The sequence below is a fragment of the Nannospalax galili genome, unplaced genomic scaffold (genome assembly GCF_000622305.1).
Source record: "Nannospalax galili isolate Female #2095 unplaced genomic scaffold, S.galili_v1.0 scaffold2795, whole genome shotgun sequence".
Lineage (NCBI taxonomy): Eukaryota > Metazoa > Chordata > Mammalia > Rodentia > Spalacidae > Nannospalax > Nannospalax galili.
The window spans coordinates 63659-75814 of record NW_008335229.1 but is presented as its reverse complement, the minus strand read 5'-3'; the positions used below and the strand labels follow the sequence as shown (position 1 = coordinate 75814).

The window sequence follows — 12156 nt, the reverse complement described above, 5'->3', positions numbered from 1 at the left end:
TTTTGAGTTTCTTCAGGGTTTTTTTCTTCTTTTTTTAAACTGAATTTTTGCAAATTTCATACAACATATTCTGATCATATTTAGATCCCACCCCATATCTGCACCTCCCTTACTAATCCCTGATCAAATTTCATATACAAATTTATATATATATTTTATTCCTACAGGGTCAGGTTTGTGTCCCCAAAAGCCCTTCAGTGTGGGTTCATTCACTGGAGCCTGTTCAGCCTTCCAAGAGTCTCACCCTTAAATGAGACTCAATGGATATTTTCAGCTACCATCAGTTTCTTCAGACTTTTAAGATAAAAGGATGTTGGATATTGCCAAAAGCCTTTCCTATGTCTATTGAGATGATCACATAATTTCCTCACCTTGAGTCCATTTATGAAATTTATAAAATTTATTGTTCTATGTATATTGAACCATCCTGCATCTCTGCAATAAAGCAAAGTTCATCATGGTGAGTGACCTTTTTGATGTGTTCTTGAATTTTTCTTTACAAGTATTTAGTTGAGAATTTTTCTGTCTATGTTCATCAAGGAGATGGATCTGTAATTTTTTGTTGCATGTTTATATGCTTTTGATACCAGGGTAATACCAACCTTGTAAGAATAGAGTGGTAATATTGTTCTTTTGGTGATGGTTCTTTAGAGGTTTGGTAAAATTCACCAGTGAATCCACCTGAGCCCGGGCTTTTTTCAGTTGGAAAATTTTTAAAAAGTATTAATTAAGCTGGGCATGGTGGTGCATGCTTTTAATTCCAGCACTTAGGAGGCAGAGGCAGGTGGATCTTTATGAGTTCAAGATCAGCCTGGTCTACATAGCAAGTTCCAAGCCAGCTGGGGCTACAGGGAGACCCTGTCTCAAAAAGACCAAAAGAAATCTTAATTTTTATAGGTATATGTGTGGGCCTGCATGAGTATGTGCGCACTACATGTGGAACCTACAGAAGCTGGAAGAGGGTGTTAGATCCCTTGAAACTGGAGTCATAGGATGCTGTGAGTCTCCATATGGGTGCCTAGGAGCCAAACTCTGGCCCTTTTTAAGAGCAGTGACTGATTGAATGCTCCAGCCCCTAGTTGGGAGATTTTTAATTACTTATTTCAATCTCACTGCTTATTGCGGATCTGTTTAAATCATTGATCTCACCTTGGTTTAATTTTGGTAGTTTATATGCATCTAGAAATTAATAAATTACTTTTAGAGCTTTCATTTAGTGGAATATATATATTTTAAGGTAAGATCTAGTGATTTTCTGAATTTCTTTGGTATCCATTGTAATGGCTCACTTTCTTTCTTTAATTTGACTCTTCTCTCTCTTTTTTTTTTAGTTTGGCTAAAGGTTAATCAATTTTATCTGTCTTTTCAAAAAGCAAACTCTTTGTTTCATTGACTTCTTTTTTCCATTTCACTAGATTCTACCCTGATCTTGACTTATTTCCATATGCTGCTTGGGTTTGGGATTGCTCTTCTTTGACCAAGGCCCTACTGTATATCATTATTTACTTGAGAACTGTCTGATTTCTTTTTTCAATATATTTTTAAAACTGAATTTCTGTGCTTTTCATACATCTTAATCATAGTGAGACCCCCTCCCCTATCTGCACCCTCCCATTAACCCCCTACCAGATTTCATGCATCCTGCTACATAGGTTAAGGCCTATTGAGTCAAATTCGTGTCCCAGATGTCCCTAGCTGTGAATTCATCTACTAGATCTTGGTTAGCATATCTAGTGTCATTCCCTTAAAGAAGACCAACTCTCACACACCCAGCAGGGATCAGCTGACAGTGGTTCCTGGACTAAGCTGGGGCTTCCTGCCCATTTCCCCAGTTCTGTTCTGGATTTTTGTCTGGTTTGAGTTTGCATGGTTCTTGTGCACATTGTCACCATTGCTGTAAGGTCATGTGAGCAAGTTCCCAGCTGCCTGGAAAACTGTTTTCTTGCTCCATTACCCCTAGCTCTTACAATCTTTCTGCTCCCTCTTCCACAATGGTCCCAGAGCCCTGGGTTGGTGCGGTTTAATATAGGAGTCCTGTCCAGGGATATGCACTCTGCAGTCTCTTCTTCTCTATACTTTGGCCAGTTGTGGCCTTCTGTGTTCATCTCCTTCTGTTATATGAAGAATCTTTGCTGGTGAGAGTTGAGAGATGCATTAGTATTCTCTCTACTCCCTGTTCCACTTATGTTCTGTGAGCCTTAGGTGTAGAGGTTTCATTGTAGATGTGTCACTTAGAGTTGGGCATCTCACACACTTATTCTCTACCTTGACCAGTTGTAGAACTCTGTAATAGTTTCCCGTTATTGCAAGAAGAGGCACAGAATACATACAGTAAGAAATTACATTTGTTTAGGGAAGTGCCAGACGTAGGGTTCTCTCTAGGATCTATGACCTCTCCAGCCATATATATTTGGCTATGTTTACAGTACCATACATGAGTTCCTTCCCATTGAATGGGCTTTAAGTCCAATTAGATAGGTGCAGATTATTTCCATGATTAAAGTGCCACTCTTGCACCAATATAGTTTTCTGTGTGGATCATTGCTTTGGCAATGGTTAGACCATTGATTGATTTTTTTTCCCTTAGTGCCATGCAATAGTATCCTCTAAAACTATGAAAGCTAGTCTTCAGGGAGGAGGGTTCCAGATCAGTTCCAGCTCCAAGTCCTATGTCTGAAGTGTGTTCTGTCTTTAGTAATAGGGTCTTATCTTCAAGTTCTGGAAGGCAATCAAGGGCTGTGGCAATAGCCTGTGTTATTTTGGGAGTCTTTTGGTCTATCCTGACCAACAACTCAAAGGGAGGTTTCTCTTGCCTGGCACTGTGTTTCTTGTTGTACGGCCTTCAGCTATACACATGCACTCACGTTCAGATATTGTATGTGTATTTTTCAGTAGGCTTTTGAACTAATGTGTTTCTCTCTGTCTTTTTACACTACCTATGTATTAGTTATCTCCTCTCTCTCTCTCTCTCTCTCTCTCTCTCTCTCTCTCTCTCGCCCCCTACATAACATTCCCTCCTTCCTCACCAGTTAAAGTACCCCCATTTCCCCCATTTCACCTTTCATAATACTTGTCTCCAATTATCCTGCCTTTCTTGAGTTTCTTCTTCCCTTTTACCCCCATGGTTCCTGGTATAACCCTACTTCCTCCCTTCCCAGTCGAATAGCCCCATTTTACCCATTTTACCTTTGGTAACCTTACTATTCCCCTTTTCTCGGGTTCCTTTTACTTTACTTGGTTTCTTTTTATTTTCCTGACTCCTGTGGTTACATCAGGATAAATACATATAAGGCTCTGGTGCTAAGATCTATAAGTGAGAAAGAACGTTATATCTTGTTTTTCTGAGTCTGTGTTACTTCACTTAGTGTAACAGTTTCTAATTTGACCCATTAACCTGCAAATTTGATGATTTTGTCTTTCTTTACTGCTGAGTAGAACTCCACTGTGTAAATGTACCACATTTTCTTTTTTTTAAAAAAATTGTTTTTATTGAATTTTTGTGCATTTATACAGAATATCTCAAACAATCTTAATCATCTTTATACTCCCGTCCCCAGTGGTACCCTCCCATAGGACCATAGGATCCATGTTAAAGCCCAGTGTATCAAGTCAGTGTCCCCAGATGTTCCCCAGTGCAAGTCCATCCACTGAGGTCTAGTCAGCCTATCTAGAGTCTCTTGTTTTAGGAAGATCAGCTCTTCCTCACCTAGCAGTAATCAGTTGCCAATGTTTCTTCAGCTAAGATTGGGGTCTGTTGTCCATTTCCCCAGTTCTATGTTGGGTTTTTGTCTGCCTGAGTTTGCATGGGACTTTTATATGTTGACACCATTGCCATAATATCATGAGCAGGGTCCCCGGAGCTTGTAGGACTCTCTTTCTATATGGTCATGCACCTCCTCCCTGGCTCTTGCAATCTTTCAACTCCCTCTTCCATGATGGTCCCTGAGCCCTGGGTCAGTGAAATTTATATAGGAGTCCTGCCCAACGACCAGCAATATGCAGACTCTTAATTCTCTACGTTTTGGCCATTTGTGATCTTTTGTGTTCCTGACCCTCTGTTGAATTAACTGGCTTCTTAGAGCCCCTGTCTTGATGCCTCTGGCTGCTTCCTCAGGTGGCACCCTTGTACTCTGCAGACAGTGACTTCTGAAAGGGGCTTTTAGGGTACTGATTGTAAAATACTTGGCTTTGATTTCAAGGACTGTTAAGTTTTCATCAACTCTGTGTGTATTCAGAGCATACCCAGGAAAAAAACTCCTCTTGGCTAACACCTTTTCTTTAAGTCTTTTAAGAAAGAACTTGAATTTTATGTGTTTTTTTTTTTTTTTTTTTTTTGAAGCTAGGTCAGTTTTCTTTTTCATTGAAGTGGTACCACAGAACAAAAATCAAATGAAATTGTGGTGTGCTGGCAGCACATACACTGGGCGTGTACAATTTGGAACTGTGATTCGGCCTGGAGGACTTACTGTAAGTGGCATATAAATAGCAATATAAATAGAGGTCAGACTGAGGACCGGATGCATAAAGAAATTCTTGATAATGTAGCAATTTCTTTTGGTGAGGATCATATGAATTTTTAAAGAAGTTATCTCAAGCCTATAGTCACACTCCAAAGATAATAACTTTCACTTACAAAGCTGTAATCATAAATATGATGTATAGAAAAGTCATAAAAGGTAGACCAAAGTTAATGGTTAAAATGCACATTTCTTTAAGGAAATAGATTAGGAAAAAAATCAAAACACTTGACAATCTGTGATGTTTGAATTATTGCTTTGGTGCCAATTCCATTTTTATTAGACAGAAATATGGTCACTGTCAAGTGGTGCTGGGACTGTGCTGGAGGTCAGACAACTGTCTGAAGAGGGCACCACAAAGGGGATGACCCTCTTTGTGACCTAGATAAGGTCTGCAGTGTGAAGCATGTGGCAGGACCCTCTCCATTTGTACGTCTCCTCACCCACCATGTTGCCTCCCGTGGCCCCTCGTCCTGTCCCCCTCTTCCTCTCTCCCTTCTTTGCTCCTTTGCTCATGTTTCTGTGTATGTGTCAACACCAGAAGTTATTCTAAGCTTTGGGCTGAGTGAGTGGTAAAGATAAGACCATTGCCTTTTTTTTTTTTAATCTTTTGAGACACGGTCTCCCTGTAGCCTCAGCTGGCCTGGAACTTGCTATGTAGACCAGGCTGGCCTTGAACTCACAGAGATCTGCCTGCCTCTGCCTCCCGAGTGCTGGGATTACAGGCGTGCACCACCACACCTGCAGTAAGACCATTGTCTTTATAGAGCTTTCCTTCTAGTGGGTGACAGAAAAATGGCATGATTATACAGAATGATTAGCACTCTGGCAAAAATAAGGGAAAGCATTTGCCTTTAAGTAAGGAACCTCATTCCAGAGGAATGTCCTGAGATGTTTAAATACTGTCCTGAAGGGCAGTGTAGACAACCACCTACCTGTCTACACAGGTAGCTTCCTAGGCTCTTGGATTAGTTCTTTAGCTTACCTGTTGAAGAGCCTTGTAGGGCAAGTATTTCTTTCCCCATTGATGGAGGCCTCTGGAGATTTCTTGTTTTAGACATTAGATGTATAGACTCATTTAATACTTAGCATAACTCAATGAGGCAGGAACAATGATTCCCCACCTACCTGTGAGGAAGAGGAGGCCCAGGGAGCCATAACTGGAACACTGGCAGTATGGCTGCAGAGGTAGGCCCTTCCTATTCTCCATGCAGCCTATCAGATGAAGCCAGGTTGGACCTCACAGCACAGCCACAGCCACCCTGCATTCCCTTCTTCACACCCTTCAAGGATACTTATAAGCTACCTCTGAACTGAGAACTCTTGTCCTAGCTTCCACTAACTCCGTGCTGATTTGGGTGTGGCCATATGTGGAAATGATCAGAAAGCTCCCATATAGAAGGACCATTTAAGAATCCACAGATATTCTCAGACTATGACTCAGCCAAGAAATATGTTTGGGGGCAGCTGGAGCCTGATAGGTTAGGAAGGTGGGTGATGGAAAACTTTCATTTCAAAGGGGCAGGGATGTAAGCCATGTACATTCTGGGACATCATATGTCAGTTTCCATTTTAGAAGTCTGGTCATTCCTTTGTATTCTAACCTTCTGAGTCAGCTGCATCTATACAAGACTGCTACATGTGTTCAGAATGTGTCTGGTGGGAAGCCGGTGCAGGCCTCCATGTGGCTTACCTGTCAGAAGTGGAGGACTTCAGGAAGGCAAGAGGAGTCAGTTTTACATTTAGGCTTGACAGCTATTACATCATGAAGTCTTGTGTTTAGTAAGTCAGTTTGAGTTATGTTAAGCACTCTCAGAAACAAAACGTGGAATGGGAATAGAAGTTGTTATTCTTTTGAAAGGCCCTGGTTTTTGTGGCTGCTGCTCTGAGTCGAACACACTGATAAACAGAAGCCCATGAGAGAGCCATCTACAGTGGTGCTTCATGGTGATTCCCTTCCTTCTGCCTCATGTGGCTCACGGTTCACTCCTGTTCACACTTACATGTACACAACTAGTGCCCAGTGTGCTGAAGCTCATAATATATGTGAAAACAAAAACTCCTCTGGAGACATTTTCTCTCCACACAGAAATGATCTCAGTGAACAATGAGAAGATTGAGTCTCAACATATATAGATCAGACTTAGGGAGATTTTCTGAAATAGATCAACTTGGGGCCTGGGGAGGTGGCTCAGTGGGTAAAGCACTTGTTCTGCAAACATGAAGACCTGAGTTTGGAGCCTTAGAACCCATGCAAAGCTGAGCATGGTAGCTCTCACCGTGAGATGGAGGTGGAGAGGGAATCCATGGAGACAAGAAGATCATGGCTGCGTGCTTGGAGTACTTAGTAGGGGACAGCAAGAGACGTGTATCAAACAAGGCAGAAGGCAAAGACTGACACCCAAGGCCATTCTCTGACCTCCACGTGTACACACACACACACACACACACACACACACACACACACAATTTAAAAAAGATAATCCGATGTCAGCTTTCACTTAACCATCTGAGGATGTAGGATGCTTTATTCATTCATCAGTCCTTTTTTCTTTTTGGTGTTTTGTGACTGTGTCTTGCTGTGTAACTGAGGCTAGCCTTGCACTTGCTTGTCTGGTCAGCTGCCCAAGTTTTGGGATCACAGGCATATGCCACCAGGCTGACTGAATTAGTTCTTTGTTCTCTGCTCACCAAATGTTAAAGGTCAGGGATAGGAAAGAAGCAAGATTTATTATGCCACATGGGAGAGTTTTTGTATTGATGGGAGAGGTTGCCAAGTTTGTTTAGAAGCTTTTTGGACATTTTGTTTGGTCTACTTTAAAAATTAGTTTAGCATAAAAAATCTTTCTCCAGTCTCAACTCTGTAAGAAAGGTTACTATCATAGTGTCCTAGGAGGACTACAAGAGCCTAAATGCTCTTTAAAATAGCTATCTAGAGATTGAAATCTTCACAGGAGAGCCTCTCTGTAGCTCCTTGGAAGAAAGGAAAAGAAAAGGACACTTCTTTAAAAATGGCAATGGTAACAGAATCCCTCAAGCAGGCCTGGTTTATTGACAATCAAGAACAGGAATACATTGATACTGTGAAATCCAAAGCTGGCTCTGGGTCAGCAGTGAACTACTACCCTGGCTTCAATCCATCCTCAGATGTTGCTGCCTTGCACAAAGCCATAACAGTCAAAGATGTGGATGAAGCCACCATCATTGACATTTTAACCAAGAGAACCAATGCTCAGCGCCAGCAAATCAAGGCCGTGTACTTCCAGGAGCTTGGAAAGCCCCTGGATGAAATTCTGAAGAAAACCCTTTTAGGTCACCTGGAGGAGGTTGTTTTAGCGTGCTGCCTTGAAGGGACTTGGGACGGATGAAGATACTCTGATTGAAATTTGGTATCAAGAACAAACAAAGGAATCAGAGAAATTAACAGGGTCTACAGGGAGGAGCTGAAAAGAGATCTGGCCAAAGATATCACTTCAGATACATCTGGAGACTTCCAGAAGGCTTTACTTTCTCTTGCCAAGGGTGACCGTTGTGAGGATTTCCTTGTGAATCATGGTTTGGCTGATACAGATGCCAGGGCTTTATATGAAGCAGGAGAAAGGAGAAAGGGGACAGATGTAAACGTGTTCTGCACAATCCTGACCACTAGAAGCTATGCCCATCTCGCAGAGTGTTTCAGAATTATAAAAAGTACAGTCAGCGTGATATGAACAAAGTTCTGGGCCTGGAGCTGAAGGGTGACATTGAGAATTGCCTCACAGCCATTGTGAAGTGTGCCACCAGCACCCCAGCTTTCTTTGCCGAGAAACTTCATCAGGCCATGAAGGGAGCTGGAACTCGCCTTAAGGCATTGATCAGGATTATAGTCTCCCGTTCTGAAACTGACATGAATGAAATCAAAGTATTTTACCAGAAGAAGTATGGTATCTCTCTTTGCCAAGCCATTCTGGATGAAACTAAGGGAGACTATGAAAAAATCCTGGTGGCTCTTTGTGGTAGAAACTAGACTTTGAAGCAGTATGATCAGAACACCTGTTAGCTGTAGCTTTTTATTCTATCGCATAGGCTTAAACTGGAGATTCCTTCAGCTGTGAAGTCTGCTTACCTACTTTCTGAAAACTGTAGGCCATCAATCATATTTACATCACATCTGTATAATAGAGATAAACTTGTTTTGTTAATTACGTTTACCCCAAACTATAAGTCCCTGTAAACAGAGCTGGGGTTCTCCAAACCTTTAAGCCCAACATTCCAGGGGGTAGTCTGGTCTACAAAAGGAGCTCCAGCTCCCCCCCCCCACCCCAGAAAGCCTGTGAACAAGTTGTTTTGGTAACTTTCCTGAGAAAAATGTTTATGTAGCTGAAAATAAAACCATTTTGTAAAACAAAAAAAAAATACCTATCTAATTTTACAAACAGATTTTACATTTCTTTAGTATTTTTGATAAGTAATTTTCTACTTTGTTTTCTCCCCAAAATGATTTCATATAAAGACAGTCTTATTTTTTGAGCTTTATACATCTAAATATACCATTAAATATTCTGTGATCTAAATCTTGCCTTTAGGTTCTTAGGAAGAGGCAAGTGTTGGCCTCCATGTCTTTAGGAACTGTGAGGCTCCCCCAAGCCCCATGTAAACTGCAAGGAAGGTCTGGAATTCTAGTGATTGCATGCAGGAGAGGCAGGGCTCAGGTCTGTCTCCCAGGTGGCTGGTAGGAGAGGAAGGCATCCACTGCTGTCTGCCTTCTCTCACTCAGGCAAGAGTGTCATGTGTGTTGAGAGGCCACTTGTGGATGTTGCTGACTGGTGCCCCCACCTTCAGAGACACACTGTCTCAGGGATTCCCTTGGACCATTAGTTTTTACTCAGTCAAATATGTCACTCTTTTAGGCTTTGTCAGTTTTCAGTACTCTTCTGATATTCTTTCTGCCTTTTCTACCTCATTTTGTAACTTTGCTGATACTTAAAGAGATACTTCGATTGGGATGTAGCTTTTCAAACATCCCTAGCTCTGTTTTTCTGTTTCTACTCCCTTAAGACATCTATTTGCTTTCTTTTTCATAAATAAGCAACTTTCAACCTTCAGTTGTATTCAGAGACATAAAGATCTATGCTATTCTCTGTGCATTTTCGGGAAATTCTGGGGAGACTGTCCCTTCTATCTCTGTTCCATCTTGGAATCCCTCACTGGCATAGTTAGTTCCCTGGTGCTCCTTGGATTTGAGATCTTGTAGCTAGATGCTTGCATTATTTATATAAGCACTTGGGAGCCTTAAAGATTCAAATTGTTGAGGGATCTGGAAAGCTAGTATGAGGCCGGGTATCTTTGAGGGTATTTCTCTTTTTTATAAATTATTCAATTCTACTGGATCCACCTCAAAATGACACTTAGCAGCCTGAGCCTTTTGCTGCCCTACTTAGTTGCATGCATAGTTCAAGTTTTGATTCAACCTGCAAAACTCTTGGAGGACATTGTGAGTATCCCACCAGTCAGAAATAAGGGATAGTGTTGTACTGCACTGTTCAGGTCAGTATGAAGGGACTCAGTGACACACAGCCTCTGAGCTTTCCTGGTACCTGAATTGATTCTACTTTAGTGGACTTGAATCTTACATAATGCCAGACCACTGGGCTGCGTCCTGACCACCTTGTTAGTCCTCCTTCTGTGTTCTGCCCTAGTCTTTGTCTCTTGTGCCTGAACTTCTGAGAACATCCCCATTTCTTCTCTTTACCACCTGCTGTGCTGCTATGGTTGGCTCTTTGTAGCCATACATTCTAAGATCATAGAGATAATTGAACTTAGAGAGAAAATATTTGAAAAAAAATTCCTCATATTTGTACTGAATATGCACAGGCATCTTTTCTTGTTATAATTCTCTAAATACCATGTAACAATTGTTTATACAATTTGCATTATATATTAGGTATTATAAATAAACTATAGATTATTTAAAGTCTACAGGCAGATTATGTAGGTTCTATGCAAATATGATATATTAAATATACTTGGATTTGGAAATTTGTGGGGGTCCTGAAGCTGATCTTTCACAGATGTCAGGGCATGACTGCTTTTGCTGTTATGCAGAGATCTCCTGCCATCAGCTGGGCGGGGTAGGTCTTTGGCTGCTGACGCTGGCCTTGTCAGGGCCCAGTTTCCCATGCTGAGCCCTGCAGACCTGCTGGTAACGTTTGATATAGGCAACATAGCTGGTTACTATCCACCTGAGTTTCCACCTGCTTACTTTTTCTCAAATTATAGAAGGCTGAGTTCTGTTGACTTTGTGGTTAATCTGGCTTGTGTAGTCTGGTCACCACCTTTGCTTTTGTATGGCTTTGAGGCTAACACTGAACTTCGCGTTTTAAATTATAAAAAAATATATAGTTTTCCCATTCTGGACTTTCAGTTTTGAGCTCCGTCCCTGAGACTCCCTAGATTCCTGTCATCTTATCTCTTAGACTTCCTTGGGTCACAGGGACCTATCTTATCCTGGATCTTCAGGCCTCTTTAGTCTTGGCAGGGTCCCTGTGCAGTCAATCCTGAAATCTCAACTCTAAGGTGTGCCTATCTCTAGCTGAACTGAGACCACTTCCTTCACCCCACTTGTATATTGCAAAAGCGTGGCTCCAAAACTGAATATCAAGCCCTTCTGAGCCAGGCCATAACCTGCTAAGTTGGGGAAGCAAAAAACAAAATATAGCACTCAACAAAGATGAGATTACTTGTTCATATCAAGAAACACCACTGCACAAGTCCAGATGCCCAGGTCTCAACAACAACAAAAATCTCACAAACAACATGAATAACCAAAATAATGTGGCTACTACAGAAATTAGCATCTCCATCGCAATGTTGCCTGAGAATAATAACCAAGTGTGTTGGGTAGGCCTGTCCTCTGAGGGAACTAGAACTGAACACCCTCCCCTCCTCCCTGCAAGAGACTCAGTGGGGGAGGGTCTAGGGGCAGATGCTGAAGATGCTGAGAGACGCTAAGAACATGGGAAATGCTGAGCACACTGGGGGCGGGGGCAGGGAGGGGATTCGCCATCTGGGAAGAGGAGCTTGCAGTGGTGCCAATAGCATGGATCTCAAATGTGGGAGAGAAAGAGCCCATAGGGGTGCATGCCTTTGTAAGTGACCCTCTTCTGAATAGCATAAACTTTATTTGCAAGCCCAAATAAATATTCCTATTCCCCAAACTGTAACAGAAGAGGAACACTGTGGTGGTTTATTCTGCACTCTCTGGAATCCCAGAGAGCTCACATGGGTCTCTCAGGGGAAAATTTGGCTCGACAAAGTGAATGCACAAGACAATGACTTCAAAATAACTATTATAAACATGTTCGAGAACTCATTGAACTGAATGAACTGAATGAAGACTGTGAGAACACAAACAGCTGAATGAAATAACTAAATGCAAAACACGAAGCTTAAGTTCAATGAAGAGATAGAATCTCTGAAGAAAAGTCAATTTGAAATAAAACTTGGAATAAAAAACTCAGGGACTCAAACAAAAGGTTCAGAGGAAAGAAGCAAAAAATTAGTGGAGGAAATGGAATAGAGAATATTTTATCTTGAAAACAAATTTTGGCAATGGATCACTCAATCAAAGAAAATGTCATATTAAAAATAGCCCAGGAAC

The 12156-nt window shown here is 41.5% G+C and overlaps 1 long non-coding RNA gene and 1 pseudogene across 1 annotated transcript in view; one reads left to right on the top strand and one right to left on the bottom strand.

Moving 5' to 3' along the window:
- Positions 1-8905, bottom strand: part of LOC115069756 — a 9934-nt gene extending 1029 nt beyond the window's left edge. The window contains exons 1-2 of the long non-coding RNA XR_003848989.1: positions 8753-8905; positions 5254-5258 (exon numbers count right to left, since the gene is read on the bottom strand). This is a non-coding gene — a long non-coding RNA (uncharacterized LOC115069756). The remainder of the gene's footprint in view (positions 1-5253; positions 5259-8752) is intronic.
- LOC103731456 lies at positions 7459-8739 on the top strand (annotated as a pseudogene).
- Positions 8906-12156: the final 3251 nt, after the last annotated feature.